The 17,594-nt window shown below is 44.7% G+C and overlaps 1 protein-coding gene across 18 annotated transcripts in view; it reads right to left on the reverse strand.

The window, feature by feature from the left end:
• Positions 1-17,594, reverse strand: part of LDB2 (LIM domain binding 2) — a 393,372-nt gene that overhangs the window by 238,996 nt on the left and 136,782 nt on the right. The window lies entirely within an intron of this gene.

The raw sequence follows: 17,594 nt of genomic DNA on the forward strand, positions 1-17,594 counted from the left end.
TGGGTGAGTTGATGACCAAGCAACCATCCTACGCATGCAAATTGTTCTTTAGGGTTGTTTTAAGACAATAAGCAACCATGATCTTGTTATTCAAATGATTATTAAAAATAGAGCAGTTCAACAGAATGCAGGCCACCCGCACGAACTCTTTGTCTTGGGCTGAATTTTGCTCTTGCTCATCCAGAAAACACTTTGGAAGTGGCCCAGTTTAAGGCAGCTAGAATCACTGCTAATCTCCAAGGGGAGAAGGCCGCCTCCTAAAACAGTGAATTAGCAAAGTTATGCAGAGTGTCATATTTAAAGGACAAATCATACCCTGGCCTCACTCTGTATATGGCCCAATTTACCCTCCAGTTCTCCAGCACGATCTTTTTCCAGAGAATTGCTGGTTAGTGCCAGATTTTAGGAGCAGATGCTTCCCAGCTGCCTGTCGACTGGGAGGAGGGGACAGAAGGGGATGGCAGCTCCCTGCTCCTGGTGCCCACCACTGGGGCCGTCGGGGAGGTGTGGCAAGCCTCTCTTCTTCCCAGTAAGCTGCTCTGCTCGGGACAATGCTAAGATGTCGTCCCTGGCAGCTCTCTAGAGTGAGCCTCCAGTCCGGGCAAGAATAACTCAGGGATCGCTAAAGACTCACGCTGTTGCTCCTGTCCCCAAGGGGCCGGCATTCGGCATAGCATTTAACCTGCTGCCTGGGTCTCCGACATCTCATATCACGGTCTGGGTTCAAGTGCTGGCTCTGCTCTGCATTCAGGCTTCTTGCTAATGTGCACTCTGGGGGTAGCAGGTGATGGTTCACGTAGTTGGGTCCCTGCCACCCACATGGGGGACTTGGCTTGAATCCCTGCTCTCAGCTTCTGCCAGACCCAGTCCCACCCTCAACTGTTGCAGGCATCTGGGGCATGAACTAACAATGGGGTCTTTCTCCTTCACTATCTTTCAAGTAAATAAATAAATTGATCTTTAAAAATCAAGAAATTATATTAATTTATGTGTATTTTTGTCTCTTTCTCTGGCTTCTCCCAATTGCCACAGCAAAATCCAATACTTTTCTTAGTATAACACGGTTAAATATAAAACCATCCAGGAGCAATGCATGGCTTGAGATATGAACTACCTCCATTTTTCCTCTCTCAAGACCAAATATTTATTGAGCACTTATACATGCAGGTTCTCAGAGAACAAAACCGAATCAGAGTTTGGTCCCTCCCTTCAAAGAGCTCAAAACCCAATGGCAGAAAACAAAGAACATGGACAACCATCAGGCAGCCTCACTCCACACCTGAGAGCGCAGTGCATGGCTCAATGCTATGGGCTCTGTCTGGGATTGTAGAAAAACCAGTGGGCTCAAAAGTGGAAGAGTCCAGTTGGGAAGAGCAGCTCCGTTTGGGAGACTGCATTCGTTGGTTTATTCGACTTCAAATTGCTACCCAGATGGAAAAAGTGTCATAGTTAACGTTACTGAGTTTCTACCATGTGCCAAGCATTATTCTAACTGTGTGTGTTTTCCCACTTAATTCACATTACTAACCTGTTTCTAATTTTTTTCTTTCTTTTTTCTCTCTAGTACAAATATAGGATTCTTGCAAACAGGGGACCTGTCTCTGCTCATTGCCCTGTCTTCCACACCCTGGACTGGTGTCTAACACAAAGTACTAGCAAACAAAAGTTGATCAATGAGTGAAGCTGTTCGTATTATAATTCCTACTACGCAACTGCAGAAGCCCAACATTAGGTGGTCAATGTCTCTTACCCAGCTGCACTCAGACAATAAAAGGTGGAGATGGGATTCAGATTCATCCCACCCTGCCCCACTCTCTGCTCTGTACAATCACCTGCTACTTTCTCTGGAAGTCTTTGGCGGGGGTTGGGGGGGGGGCTAGGATTCACAAGAGGGGAGGGAGAGCCAAGATGCAGTGCTTGTTCCCACTTGGTCTCTTCCTGGAGATCCTTGCTTTGTTGGGTATGTTCATCACTAGAACTCCTGACACCACATCACTAAGGGAGTCTTTTCCTGTAGGTCACAGTGCCACTTCCTGGCTATGGGCACTCAGGCAACTTATTTTTTATCTTCCTGGACCTGTGTCCTGACTCAGACATTGAAGGTGACAGCAGCAATGTAACTATTCAGCAGTGCAGATGTGAATGTTAAACATGTTTGTGGATGTAAGTTGCTCAGCTAGCCTCCCAGAACACAGTGAAGATCAACAGAATGCCTTTTCCTGCCTCCATCCACCATCTTCAATATCATTTATAGTGCTGGAGACAGTCTGTGTTGCAAAGAACTGCAACAACAATGAACTTTGTCAAACAGTCTGTTTATAAATCAAGTGCTTTTCTCTGTCACTGCCACAATTTACATCTCATTTACCTGGCAACAGCATCTGCCTACAACAATTAAAAACCTGAATGGAAATTGGTAAACTCTCTTTCGTCTGGCTCGGTATGCACAGGCCCGACAGCTGGATCAGATGCACCATATCCATCTTCCACCTCTGTTAGAAATGGACCAGTGAAGGCAAAAGCCAAGAGGCACCCAGGATGACCTGAGGTGGTGGGAAGAAGAGAACAGTCCCAGACTACAGGGAGGTGCAAAGGTACAGTGAGGTCCCAGGCTACAGGGAGGTGCTCCAGGTCCCAGCTAAGTAGGCTCCAGCAGCAGCCGAGAGCAGTGCAATGAGCCCTGAAGGGGAGATGGCATCTGAGTCACATGAACTGCAGTAGCCTGGTAAGAGTTAACAACTCGGGAAATTTCAGAACAGCTTTGCTAGGGGAAGGGCACCTCGGGTAGCCACACACACAGACCCTCAGAAACGGACTTTGATCACAGATCTTAGAAGAGCACCCCTAAATGAAAATGCAATATTTAAGTTCATAGGGCCAGGCATAAAATAGGCAAATAAAATGACATGTTTTGATTGATTGAATGAAATTCCTTATCAGGCCATCACAAAGTCAACTCAAGAAAAGCACTCCAGAAAACAACATCCAGAGATCTTGATCACTGCCTCTACTTTGTCTTGTGGCCTCTATTTTTAAACTGACATCAATATTTTTTTTCTTTCATTTAATTTATTTGAGACAGAGACAGGGAGAATGTGAGGTCCTAATTGCTGGCTTATTCCCCCATTACCCTCACTAACCCAGAGTTGGATCAGGGTGAAGCCAGGAGGGGTATCAATCCAGCCCTTCTATGTGGAAGGCAGGAATCTAATTGCTTGAGCCAATACTGCTTCTTTGATAGATCTGTAGTAGTGAGATGCTAGAGTCAGGAAGTGGAGCCAGAACTTGAGCTTAGGTAGTCCACCATGGATGTGGGTATCATATGCTAAACACCTGACCCTGCTACAGTTTTACACTGTAATTGTCAACAACCTCCGCCCCACCCTGAATACCTGCATGCTTGTAAAGGTTCTGAACCAGTCCTTAATTAGGAAACAAGTTTAACAACAAGTAAAAAGTTGTCATTAAAATAAAAGACACAGAGGTATAAGGAAAAACCATTAAGTGTTGACCATGGGCCAGTCTTGTGCTGGCCATTTATGAAGGCAGCTGTGTATGGAAAGAACATACATTTGGAGCCCCTGGATTAAAGATAATACCCATAAGTCAAGTATTTGCTAAGTGCTTCTATAATGATGAATTTCGTTTCCTATAGTCCCAATTGCCCTATTTGCTACCAGTGGGCAGAACAAGAAGCATTAGAGAGAATTTATGTCCCTAATTTCTATGTTACCCTACCTTGAACAATGACTTCTGCCCCTTAGTCAACTTACCTAAAGTTCCTGCATCTGTGTGTTCACTTGGTGAGTGGGAATGACGATTTCAGTGAACTGTGGGGACCAAGATGAAGTATACCAGCACATACTAGTTGTTCCATAAATGTTGGCTATTATTAATTATTATTGCCTTTGACATTAAAAACTGTAATAAGTAGAGAATCTGAATCCCACAAATGTTAAGCTACTCACTAAATATCAAATAGCAAGATAGTGGTGACACTGAAGTTAATATAAAATCTAACTCCAATTCATAGTTTGGTTTTTCTCCCCCCAGATAATTCTCAGGTTGAGGATGAAATGGCATGTAAGAGCTAAAGGAAGAGGTCAGTTGGTGTTGCCTTGAAGAAGTTTCCTCCTCCAACATCTTTGAGGGTTTGCATGCTTTTCCACACCTTCATGTGGATTTTCTGATAATAAACATCTTCTCTGGACACCTCTTGCTGCCATTTTTCTGTCTGGTACAGTTCTTCAGATCAATAAAGCAATTTTGTAGACAAAATTTGCATATTAACAAGGCTAGGAGTTCAGGATGTGACTGAAAGATGGCTATGGAAACCTCTGCTGAACAAATCAAGAAGTTTCTGCAGAAATAGAAGAACCATGAAACTCCCAGGTCCCTCTTTGGCTCAGGTGATATGGCCAAGTTCAACAAGATGACGAGAAAGAGGCTGCATGAGTCAAGTTATCAAGGCTATTTTGAGAAAAGGACTCCAAACAGAAGGTCACCAAACCTAAAGATTGGAAGGGGTAGTAGTGCAGCTGACCACTTTCACTCTACATACTTGACCATCTCAAGCCAAGCTAACTTGGAGAATACCTAGGCAGTGCATTGAGATCAATCAGCTGACCAAGATTGACCTTTTGACAGTCCCAAGTATGGTACATTAACTAAAACCTAACCAAAAGCCTGCGGTCTTGTTTCCAGCTATATGGAGTGGACAAGGACATCTGTTACTGGCAGTTACAATGAACACAACACTTTTGGTACACACCCTAAAAGAGATTCCATGCAAGGAAAAAAAGCATTTTTTCCACACCAGAAAGGAGTCAGAACAGTCAGGATTTAGAGTTTGCTTTCCAGCTCTACATGGTTATAGCTAAGGGACCGTCTCAACTCAGGCCAAGGGCTCCCTGTTTGCTGCCTCCTTGTCTTTGTATATGGAATATTCAGCAAATGCCAAGCTCTAGTTAGTAGAGCCCTCTCTCACTGTCACCTGTGCTAGGAAAGTTTCATAATGGTACCCCAGCAGAGTATGCATGAAACTGTAATGGAATCTGCATGTTAGACTACATAATTTATACAAAGTCTGGCTGTTGCAATATGAAACATCACTCAAGAAAGGGAATGGACAGAGAGAACATACCCACACAGGAGGAAGTAGCTCTAATACTGTAGGGATCATAAAAGACTGAGGTTAATGGTTAGGGTACCAGGACCGTATCCAAGTGAAGCTTTCTCTCTGCCACATCACAGATGTCTCACTGCCCATCAGTGGGATGTCCCAGACGTGGAAGGTCAGAAGTCCATATTGAGGCAGAAAATTTCAAAAGTATCTTGCACCCATGCTTCCATTCAACAGAGCAGACTTTGAGTACCGACCTTTCCCATGAATGGTGGTTGAAACTCCACTGGGGCCGACGTTGTGGTGTAGCAGGTTAAGCTGCTTCCTGTAGTGCCGGCATCCCATGTGTGTGCCAGTTCAAGTACTGGCTGCTCCACTTCCAATCTAGCTCCTTAATAATGTGCCTGGGAAAGTAGCAGAAGATGGCCCAAGTCCTTGGGCCCCTGCACCCACATGGGAGACCCAGAAGAAGCACCAGGCTCCTGGCTTAGGTTCAGCTCAGCTCTGGCCATTGTGGCTATTTTGGGAAGAAGACCATTGGATGGCAAATCTCTCTCTGACTATTCCTTTCCCTCTAATTCTGCCTTTCAAATTAATAAATAAAACTTTAAACAAAAAGCATTAAAAGAAATACAATGATGAAGTGCAAAGTGTAACTTTGGATTCTGCTTCAGAAATGAAAAAAGTAACTAAAAATATTTTTAAAAATCCTGCAAGCACATAAATACACTTTTTAAAATTTTGAGTTATTTATTTATTTGAAAGACAGAGTTACAGAGAGAGGTAGAGACAGAGAGACGGGTCTTCCATCTGCTGGTTTACCCTCCAAATGGCTGTAACTGCCGGAGCTGAGCTGATCTAAAGCCAGGAGCCAGGAGCTTCTTTCAGGTCTCCCATGTGGGTACAGGGTCCCAAGCACGTAGGCCATTCTCTGCTGTTTTCCCAGGTGCATTAGCAGGGAGCTGGATTGGAAGTGGAGCAGCTAGGACTCAAACTGGCACCCATATGGGCTGCCAGCGCTGCAGGCCTGGGCTTTAACCCACTGCACCCCAGCACTGGCCCCACAGAAATACACTCTGCTGGCTGTCAGTTAAGTGAGTTTTATTTTTATTTGTTCTTAAAAATATAGAACTGAGGATAATATGATGAAGACTCAAGAGCCTGTTACTCAGAACTAATAATTAAGTGATGCTTTATTTTCTTTTTTAAAAGGGAATTACAACTTATAAATAAGAACTAATGTCCAGGGTCCTCATATACTGTGCAACTCTTCCCACTGCTTCTCCTAGTCCCCTTAAAACAAAGGTCTCATGAAAATCATATGAGTCTTTCTAACCTATTCTTTTGTTTTTAAGATTTAAAAAAATTGTACTTATTTGGAAGCCAGAGAGAGACAGAGATCCTCCATTTGCTGGATTACTCCCCTGAAAATGCCCACAGCGGTCGGGACTGAGTCAGGCTGATGCCAGGAGACAGGAACTTAATCTGGGTGTTCTAAGGGGGGGTGGGGGCAGGGACCCAACTACCTCAGCTGTCATCCTGCTGTCTTCCATGGGAAGCATTAGTGGGAAGCTGGAATCAGGAATGGAGGCAGGGCGTGGACCAGGCACTCTAATTTGAAATGTCCTAACCACAGCATCAAATGCCCACCCTTGCCAATCTGTTCTGTTTATAAGCATATGTGGTTCCATTCATATCTAGTCTCATTTTAATATTTTGTTTCAATGATATGCAGTGCATTCTTTTTTTTTTTTTTTACTTTTATTTTTACAGGCAGAGTGGACAGTGAGAGAGGGAGAGAGAGACAGAGAGAAAGGTCTTCCTTTGCCATTGGTTCACCCTCCACTGACCGCCGCGGCCAGCACGTTGCAGCTGGCGCACCGTGCTGATCTGAAGGCAGGAGCCAGGTGCTTTTCCTGGTCTCCCATGGGGTGCAGAGCCCAAGCACTTGGACCATCCTCCACTGCACTCCAGGGCCATAGCAGAGAGCTGGCCTGGAAGAGGGGCAACCGGAACAGAATCCAGCGCCCCGACAGGGACTAGAACCCAGTGTGCCGGCGCTGCAAGGTGGAGGATTAACCTAGTGAGCTGCGGCGCCGGCTGCATTGCATTCTTTTTAAAAATAAGTGTGTATTTTCATTGAAAATTATTTCCATTATCTTGAAAGATAGAGAAACAGGCAGAAAGAGAGCTCTTCTCTTTACTGGTTCATTCCCCAAATGCTCTCAGCAGCCAGAGCTGGGCCAGGCTGAAATATGGAGCCCAGAACTCCATCCAGGTCTCTCATGTGGGCAGAAGGGACCCAGGTACTCGAACCATCACCTGATTCCTCTCAAGGTGCGCATTAGCAACAAGCTGGGTTGGAAGTGGAGTTGCCAGGGCTTGCACTAGACACTCAGATATGGGACGCTGGCATCCCAAGTGGCAACTCAACTACTGCAAACACCTGCCCTGTTACTTTCTTCAGAGGTGAATTTTTCATTCAGTGCTGTGTGAAGACCTGCCTATTTTGTATTTAGACGCCTCTTATTTCATTACAGAAGCTGCACAGCAATGCACTGAATGGACACGATACCTTGAAACATTGTGCGACCACTGGTCTCTGGATAGTTTCTCATGTTTTCTATTATGATATTGCAATAAGAGCCCTTGCAATGTCCCCTTGTATATACATACACTCCAAGAATTTTGGAAAAAAAAAAAAAACAGAATTAAAATGCTTGTTTTGGCACAAAAATTTTTTAAATCCATGTATAGTTTTTTTCTAACATGCATGTTCCATGCACTCTTTGAAGCTCCTCATATCTGTGTAGGCTATTTCTATGTGGCATCTGCCTAAAGGGGCTACGAAAGCACAGAGCACGGATCTGTCTATACTTTAGCTCTATCACTAGGAGGATCCTGTACTTCCATATCAGGGAATCCTGGTCCAATTGATGCACTTGAAACAAAGAACACTCCTAAGCTGTGCATCTCTAAATGGGACCAGGAGCGACATCATTCCAAACAGTCCAGCCTGGCCCCGAGAAGGAAGAGCGTCTACAAGGCCAAAGAAGGTGCCATAATGGCATAATACTCCATCCATCCACCCATACATACATAATACTCCATATCATTCTCTTAAAGGAACAGAGTCTGTCAGGGACTTCATGAAGAAAAAGGACGGTTATTTCTTGACACTGAATCAAGGAGGGTAGCAGGGGATCTCCTCGGCCCCCCACGGTGACTCCCAGAACAGGGTGGCTGAGTACCAAATACCCCAACTCCTGTGTAGATCCTGCCCTATCAGCCTGCACACAGCTTCCGACCCCATGCACACCTTTTCCCAACTCACAGGGCCTTGCGATCCTCACTATTGTTTAGTCTCTGAACAGCACATGGTTAGTATTTACTGAATGGTAATAAGGAAAAAGGAGATTCTTTCTCCCAAAGCTGGAAAGCAACAATAGCATAGAGCAACCTCCAGGCACATAAAGATGGAATTAACTCAGCCTGAACACAGGCAGGGGAAGCATTGCCGACAGTTCTACTGTACTTTAATTAGGCAAGAATACCATTGCATCTTCTCCATTCTAAATAACCTCCTTTTGCATTTCTGTGATTAAAATCCCTTTGTCTCTTACAGGTGAGCCCAACTTCCACCAGAAGCAGCGTCGCACATCAGGATGAGGACACCCTCATGTCAAACAGCAGAAGAGAGTCTTAATTATATTTTAAAATCCACACAAGCATTTTGCTTCCGTCCTAGATTCTCTCCTGTTCCCTACCCTGTCCCTCTACACCAAAAACAGTATCCCAGTGCCAGGGCTGCCCCCCGGCATCTTTAACTTGAGCACTGACAGGTTACGTGGGATTTTTGCCAGAGTAATTATTTTTCAATTCAACAATAATGAGAAATTACCATGGCAACCACTAGTCACGTGGGTCCATATACCCCCCTCCAAAGAGTGAACCATACTTAAAGCACCTATTCCTTGAAAATGTGGGCTTTTCTTTTTTTATTAAACTAAAACAAGTCCAAGGAGAGAGCTGGGATGCGGGCAGGGCATTGCCTTGCCTGGGTATCTTGTGGTTGTAGAAGATAAGATCATCTCGTCTCATCCTGTGGCCCCTGGCACCCGCAAACCCAGGTAACACTCATGGGGTGGCACTGTTCCATCTTGGTCACTCCCGTCTTAGACACATGAGCTAGCTTCTCCAGAAGATAATGGCGAAAGGATGATTTGCCTCAAACGATGGAAGCAAAAGCACACCTGGCCACACCTGCTGACTCTCCTGTCTTTGCTGCCACATCTGTATATTGAGACAGGAGACAGAACAGATCTCAGCTCTCTTGTCTTCTGTCCTTTCTGGAGAGCCCTTCTCACATTGACGAAGTGCAGGTCATTTATTTTCCTGGAACCCTGAAGTCTTCTGTGTTTCTTTAGTTGTTAGCCACCCTTTTTCCCAACCCGGGGCTCCTAGATCAAACCATGTTGATTGTGAATCTGCTACCTTTCATACTGACAGTCAGTAGCTACATTATACCTCCCACGGGTTACACACCATTCTGAGCTTGGTGCACATTGAGAACTCCTTACAATCTCACAACCCAGGAGGTAAGTTCTATTATTAACTACATTTTTGGAGGGTTTACTTATTTATTTGAAAGGCAGAGTGACACAGAGAGAGGGGAAGAAAGATCTTCCATCTACTCATTCACTTCCCAAATGGCCAGCTGGGGTTGCCAGGCCAAAGCCAGGAGTCAGGAACACCATTCGATTCTCACATGTGGGTGCCAGGGACCCAGGCACTTATGATATCATCCAGTGCTTTCCAATGCATTAGCTGGGAAGTGGATTGGAAACAGAGTATCCAGAACTCAAACTCACACTCTGATATGGGTTGTACTAGTCCCAAGTGGCAGCATAATCCACAGAACCAAAACACCTGCCCCGACCTCATTTTATAGATGAGAAAACTAAGGGCTGAGAAGATAAACGTTTGCAGATTGCCAAACTACCAAATCCCAGAGCAAGAGTCCAAATACAGGGACACTTCTTCTAGAGTCTCTATTTCTACAACAACTCCACTATGATGTTCCAGTGTCCAGAACAAGATTCTTTGAAATATCTGTCATGTTAGTTGTTTCCACATCCAATCAACGTTAAATTTGGTGAATGCGTGGGGCTCCCTCCTGAACAGACAGCCGGCCCAAAGCACAGCTATGGGAATTCCACAACTATGGGATTCTACACGGAGACACAGAAGTAAAAGTTGTAGAATAGGACCACTTGGCCTTACCAGAAATAACTAAAAAGACATGGAACAGACACAGGGAGAGAATTTTAAAGCCCCTCTTTTGGTTTATCTTTATGAGATTAAAAAAAAAAAATCTCATGTCTCAGGGACTGAATTTTCCTTCTCTCTCAACTTTGATTTTGTTTATTCTCAAGTAAATTGCATTGTATTGCACAGTAAACTCACGTTATCATTGTAGAGAAATGCTAACGTGGTGTATTACAAACACAGGAAGTCCTGACGGACAGTTGCATGGTTTGACACTTCAAGCCTTCCCATTCAAAGTGTTCACAGTATTTGCCTCTCTAGTGCCTTAGGAAGCACATAGTGCAGGTGGCAGAAAGGCTAGGCTGGCACTGGGTGGGTAGATTTCTTCAGCATAGATACCTCAGTGGGGTGGTGCTGTGGGGTAGCAGGTAAAGCCAGCATCCCGTAAGAGCACCAGTTCAAGTCCCAGGTGCTCTACTTCCAATTCAGCTCCAAGCTAACACACCTGGGAAAGCAGCAGAGGATGGTTCCAAGTCCTTGGGCCCCTGCACTCATGTGGGAGACCGGGAAGAAGCTCCTGGATCCTGGCTTCAGCCTGGCCCAGCCCTGGCCATTGCGGCCGTTTGGGGAGTGTTCCATCTAATGGAAGATCTCTTTCTCTCTCTCTCACTCTCATTGCCTGTGCCTCTGCCTCTCTGTAACTCTGCCTTTCAAACAAATAAATTAATCTTAAAAAAAAGATACCACAGTGTCTTCACCCAAAAAACTTAGGAGATGCAATTCCATCTCCATCTTCAGTTGCTCTAAGCCCTCCATTGTGATGATTCCAAACAGAATGGTTATTTTGGATAATATAAAAATAAGCATTATATGCATACATGTGTATCTACAAAACTGGAGCTTTTTGTCACTAACTTAGCACAACTTCAATGAAGTAACATTTGATTTTTGACGTTTGAATTCCTGTCAGCTTTAGGAGGACAAGACCTTACCTGCATCTTGTACATTTTGTATACACAGCACCTGACACATGGTAGGCATGCACCAAACAACTACTCAATTATTTAAATCATTTAATTTGACACATATTCATTTAATTAAAACACAGCATAGTCTCAAAATTCACAAGAAACCAGAGTTGCTTTTTCATAATGGTTTAGCACTTCTGCCTCCTTCTCTGTTTATGTGTCTGTGAACTGGTGGTTTGGATTATTTAATGAGTGAAGCCATGAAGATGCTGGCAGTTTTGCAATGTACTATAATCCTCACAGTGTCTCCATCAGGTCAGTACTTCTATTGTCCCGATGTAAATGGTGATACTGAGGTCCCTGTGGAGGTTAAAAAAAACAGGACCCAAGTTCCTAAGTCAAGTAAGTGGCAGCACTGGGTTCATCCCCACTCCGATTCCTAAATTTTTTCCCTTCCTCAAAGCTTTACTCACTGCCTGTTGTAATCTATAGAATTCTGGCATGACGGAGGAATGGTGTTTTCTTTATAATAAAGTGTCCTATTTTATACGCAAACATAGAGACTATTACTTCAGCATATTAAAAACAATATGCTAGGACTCTGCAGAGCCATGGTGAAAATGACCTAGCAAGGCATTACTCTCAAAGCACAGTTCTTCTTGGTGACAGTTCTGTGTTAATGAGCACTGTACCTCATATGACATCACACCATCTAGGTGTGAGAGGTCCAGAGATGCCAGAGAATGATGAGCCAGCGACTCGTATATCTTGAGTTAAGCTCACCATAAAACCAGACACTCAGTTTTGGTTCCAACATAAACACAGCAGACAAGAGAACATGGCTGGAAAAGCTTGCATGGTGCGAAGGCTTGTTTTTGTGCCCTGCCCAATTGCATCTGAATACTTGATCAGATGACAGAAATAATTCCTCAACTCACCACTAAAAAGTGGAGGATTATGCCAGGACTGAGGCCTTAAGAAGCCACTAGAAAAGAAAGCTCAAGTTTTTCCTCTTCCTATTTGGGAAAAGTGAGAGAGCAAAAGGGATTTTTTTCCCACAAAGATAAATATAAGAAACCCAGAAAAATTCTCTAAACCAAGAAAGAAAATAATAGATTCATCTTGGTGGTGGTGGACTGTTTGCATTCTCTTCTCTGTCCAGAGATCTGTTCAGCAGAAGATGTAACCTGTATCTAACAGGCTAATTCCATGTCTGTATCTCAGAGCTCACATTTCCCTGAAACTCCAGATCGGGGGCTCCCACCTGCTTCACTGATCTCTGCACCTCTTAAACGAAAGGGGGCCTCATGCTTAACATGGAAAAGGAAGACCCCACCCCCATCTCAGCCCCACCCCAAGCCTATTCTCCTTGCTATTTTCTTTCTCAATAACGTATTTCCGGTATCTCAGTCACTCAGCCAGCATTCTCTAACTCCACACCTTCAACCATCAGCAAATCCTGTGTCACGCTCCCACGCCTGAATGGGAATCCACTCTGGCTTCTTCGCCTGCACCTCCAGAAGCTCCTGGTTTTGGTCTGCTCCAGCCTAGGCTCTTGTAGCCATTTGGGGAGTGAACCAGCAAATGGTAGATCTTTCTCTCTTTGTTTCTCTGTCACTTTGCCTCTCAAACAATAAGCGAAAAAATAAATGTTTTTTTGAAAAAAGATTTCATTGATCTCCCTCTTGAATTCCACAAGGCAGCCATTCCCAACCCAGACACGGCACAGCTCAGCTAACCCCAACTGTATAACAGAGGACCAGGAACTTACCAGATTTTTATCCGCTTTAATTTTTTAAATAAATATATGCCATGAATTAAAAGCATTAAAAATATTCATGCCCTTTGACTCACTAATTCTATTTCTGGGAATCCATCCAAAGGACATAATCCAAAAATATGTAAATTCTTTATATGAAAAATAATTCACCACAGGAGTATTCATAATATGGGAAAGAAAACTCACATAAACTAGGAACAATGTGCATGCCCCCAATAGGAGTGACTCACTACACTGCAATAGGTCCATTAGAAAGAACCCAGGAGCCCTAGAAAACAAGGTTAACTCATGGTTCACAACAACACAAAACATCCTTATGCCAAAGTGTACAATAGTGACAGAAGGAGGAACCAAGAGGTCAGAATGGAGAAGAGACAGGCACACATGGAGAGAAGCATAAGGTAGGGAGGGCTCTGGAAGGTGGTGGGTCCGGATCCGTCTTCTGATAAGTAGTGCTGGGACTGTTAGCTTTTCAAACGGAAAACACAAATAGACTGTATCTCACATAACCAAAGATAAATTCCAGATGAATTAAACATATAAATGAAGAAAACCAAAATTTTTGAACTACTAGAAAATAGAGACGATATTCATTTTTATATCTTCAGGATTTTATAAGTTCACCCAGAGTACAAGGCAAATGAGAAACAAGCGACCCACTTGATAATATATCAAGCTATAAGCATTCCTGTGATGAAAGACATTATACACAAGGCTGCAGCGGATGTGTGACAAGCTGGGAGGGGAAAAGGAACCCTAGCACAGATGACAAACTGTTACAAATCAAAAATCAATATAGTGTAAGAGAGCAAAGGATGTGAAAGTACCATTCCCAGCAAATAAATCAAAATGCTTACAGCTATCAAAAGATGCTGTATTTCACTTGCAATCAAGAAAGGAGAAATTAAAACTAAGCCACTGCTCACCCAGGTAAGAATAAAAAAAGTTAAAAATACTGAACAAAACCCATGTTGCTGGAGTTGTGGGAGACAAGGATTCTTACACATCAGTGTCTGAAGCCCCAGGGCCCAGTGTGGTCAACCCCCAGCGTTCACACCCACTCTTCCCAGCACCCCCTGGCAGCCCACACACTCCTCTCTCACCTCTAGTCCTCTTGTCACTCTGCACTCTCCCTCCTCTTCCCAGCGTCCCTTGCTCATCCTCCAAGGCCTCTGCCCTAGCCTTACCTCCATCCTGAAGCCACCCAGGCCTTCCGACCTAAAGAAAAGTCTCCCTTGTCTAAAACTGAGATACTTAAATATTTTTTAGCTAATATGAACCCTGTGGTAGCTTCTCCTGTAGGACTTATTTTACATTATTCCCACATCTCAGTTACTTAGCTGTGAACTTCATGGGTGGAGACCGCATCAGCTTGGGTTGCTTCCTTTCTTCCCATTGCTTATCCAGGATGCACTAATTGTATGCTTAACTGAACAAACACCACATGTGATCCGTTTCCAGCTCCTGAACATTATTATTCTCATTTTACAGGTGAAAGAAATCAAACCTAAGAACTTATCCCTGTTAATGACTGTGTGTATACATGAGTGTGAGTGTGAATGAATAAGTGTGTGTATGAGAGACGGCGGGGGGTGGGGGTGGGGGGAGAGAGATGAGAAACAAACTACTGCACATAATAAAATACTACCACATGGTGCCTGGCAGTGTGGTACAGTGGGCTAAACAGTTGCCTGTGGTGCAGGCATCCCAAATATCCCAAATGAGTATGGATTCCAGTCCTGGCTGCTCCACTTCTGATCCAGCTCTCGCTAATGTGCCTGGCAAATTGGCAGAAGATGACCCAAGTGCTCAGGCCCCTACCACCCACATGGGAGACCTCAGGATTTTATGGAATGGAATTCCAGGCTCTGGGCTTTTGGCTGGCACAGCCCTGGCTGTTGCAGCCATTTGGGGAGGGAACCAGCAGAGGAGGATATCTCTTTCCTTCTCTTTCTCCATGTAACTCTGCCTTTCCAACCAATCAATGCCTTTCAATTCAATCAATCTTAGGTCATGTGGACAACAAGAAGTTCATGAAGGCTCACAGCTTCCTTACTGTGTACCATGGCCAAGGAACGGAAGCAATCCAAATGTCTACCAGCAGATGGACAGGTCAGACAAATGTCTCCACAGTGAAATCACTATGAGCAACGAAAGGGGCACAATTCCAGTGCATGCTATTCATGACAGGTAAGTCAAAAACATGCTACGGAAGACGACACAGAATTCCAGTGCATGCTATTCATGACTGGTAAGTCAAAAACATGCTACAGAAGATGACACAGAATTCCAATGCATGCTATTCATGACTGGTAAGTCAAAAACATGCTACAGAAGATGACACAGAGGACCACATTGTATCAGTCCATTTATGTGAAGTGTCCAGAATCCCAGCTTTGCTGCTCACTGCCTGTGTGATCTCTGGGCCCCTGTTTTGCTGCTTCTTAAAGGGACATAACACCTAGGATTAAAGTAGATAATACATGAACCCATGACTCTCAAAGAGCAAACACCCAGCAAAGGGCACTCTTATCAAGTGGTGGAGAATGTCCCAAGGCTGGAGCTGCTGTGGTTATTAAATAATACTTATCAATAATGCATCTGACTGTCCCATCTGCACACTTTGCAATCAGATGCCCGGGTGTCCCAGAACCATCAGTTCTTTATGTAAGTTTGGGCAAATCAATCTCATTTGCCTTCCCTATTAAAATGGGAGTAACAGGGGTAGCTCCTGCATGGAGCTGGTAAGGATGAAATGAAGTGATCCACTTAAGTGCTCAGAACAGTGCCTGGCACATAGTGGGACCTCAGTAGTTTGTAATCCACCATTGTTGTTTGGCTGTCTACTCAGTGGCATAACGACACCCAACAGGGGATTCTCTGTCCTCAGAAAAGGACTATTGATTGCCCTTAGCACAGCCCCGACACACGGCTGACACCAAGAAAACGCTGTCCTCCATTGGACTGGGAACAGGACATCCTCCTGTTTGTGGTCCTCATAACACAGGGACTCAGGAGTCCTCAGAGAAAGGGCCTGGACTTCCACTGTGGCCCTGGTGCCTTGCACAGGGGCTACCTGGGGAGAATCTGCGTGGGGTATCACTCCAAGTAAGTTTTCAAAGCACCCTGACTAGAGCCAAGCCTCTATTTTGCACCCCAACCTCAAATCCACGGTTGCACGTGGTTTGAGCTAATTTGCATCTCAGAAAGCTCTGCTTTTAGCTCTTCAATTTGCTTCCTTGTCAACTAGAAATCACAACTTGCAGGCAAAAAGAGAGCTTTAGGAAACAGCGGCTCGCCTGCCAGCACCCATATTTAGAGCTGCAGGGTTTTTCACTTTCCTTCTTTCATCGCCACCGGAGTCAGGAAACTGGGTTCTAATTCTGATGCTTCTCTGCTGGGTGCCAACATGCAAGATCCCAACCAAAATGTCCTTAGAGGGTTTGCTCCGTTTCCCCATGTGTTAAACAGAAGGAGGATTCTAAGGGCCCTTCCAGAAGCATCCTTCTCAAGCATTTCTTGTTCACTGAGAGAATCTACCAACCCTTCTGACTCTTGCTTTCACTGAAACTCTTTTTGGAGGATGTTATTCAGGTCTAGAATGGAGACGATGTCACCAAAGGATGTAAAGGAAAAGACTGCTCATTCCATCACCTTCCGGAATCCAAGACAGTCTCCCCAGGAATGGCAAATGGCTGTCTGCCCAAGTGGCCTCTCCGATGGACTGACCGGCAGTGGTGATCCAGGACCCTCAATTCATTCATGCCCTAAAAAAAATACTGAGCACCTACTGTGCACTAGACATTGTCCAATGCACTGATAAAGCAGTAGACAAAAGGGACCCAAGTGCCTACCCTCCTAGAGCTTACTAGCAGATAACAAACAAGAGAAGTGAAATGTGTCATTTATTAGATACTGATGGGTGGCACAGAAGGAAAGCTAAGAGGCAGGAAATGGGGACATGAAATATGGGGGGAGGGAGGAACAGGGGAATTGTAGACAGGGTGACTGTGGGCCGTCTTGCCAGAAATGCATCTTCAAGTAGGTTCTCAACCCCAGCACTGCTGACACACTGAGCAGAACTATGTGGCAAGGGACTGTCCTGTGCACTGCGGCAGTTTCAACTGCCTCTCTACTCCCCACCCACAGGATGCTATCTGCTCATCTTCCCCAGCTGTGACAACCAGAAAATGTCTGCAGATGTTGTCTGTGGGTGGAGGGGGGTGGCAACAAAATCGTCCCAGGCTGAGGGCCACCAGTCTCGTTCCTGAAGAAAGGGAAGGAGCAGGGGAGCCACACAGAGATCTGGATCACTGTGCAGCCAGTGAAGGTAGAGGAGGGAACAAGAACAGCCCAGACACTTCCCAGGGGCGCCGTACGTAAAACAAACAAAAGTCCCCTCTGTGATGCAATCACAGCCGCGATGGACAGTGAGACAGCTTCATGGAGGAGATGA

Source organism: Oryctolagus cuniculus, chromosome 2, assembly GCF_051225735.1.
Source record: "Oryctolagus cuniculus isolate XC-2025 breed Fujian yellow rabbit chromosome 2, ASM5122573v1, whole genome shotgun sequence".
In the NCBI taxonomy this organism is placed as follows: domain Eukaryota; kingdom Metazoa; phylum Chordata; class Mammalia; order Lagomorpha; family Leporidae; genus Oryctolagus; species Oryctolagus cuniculus.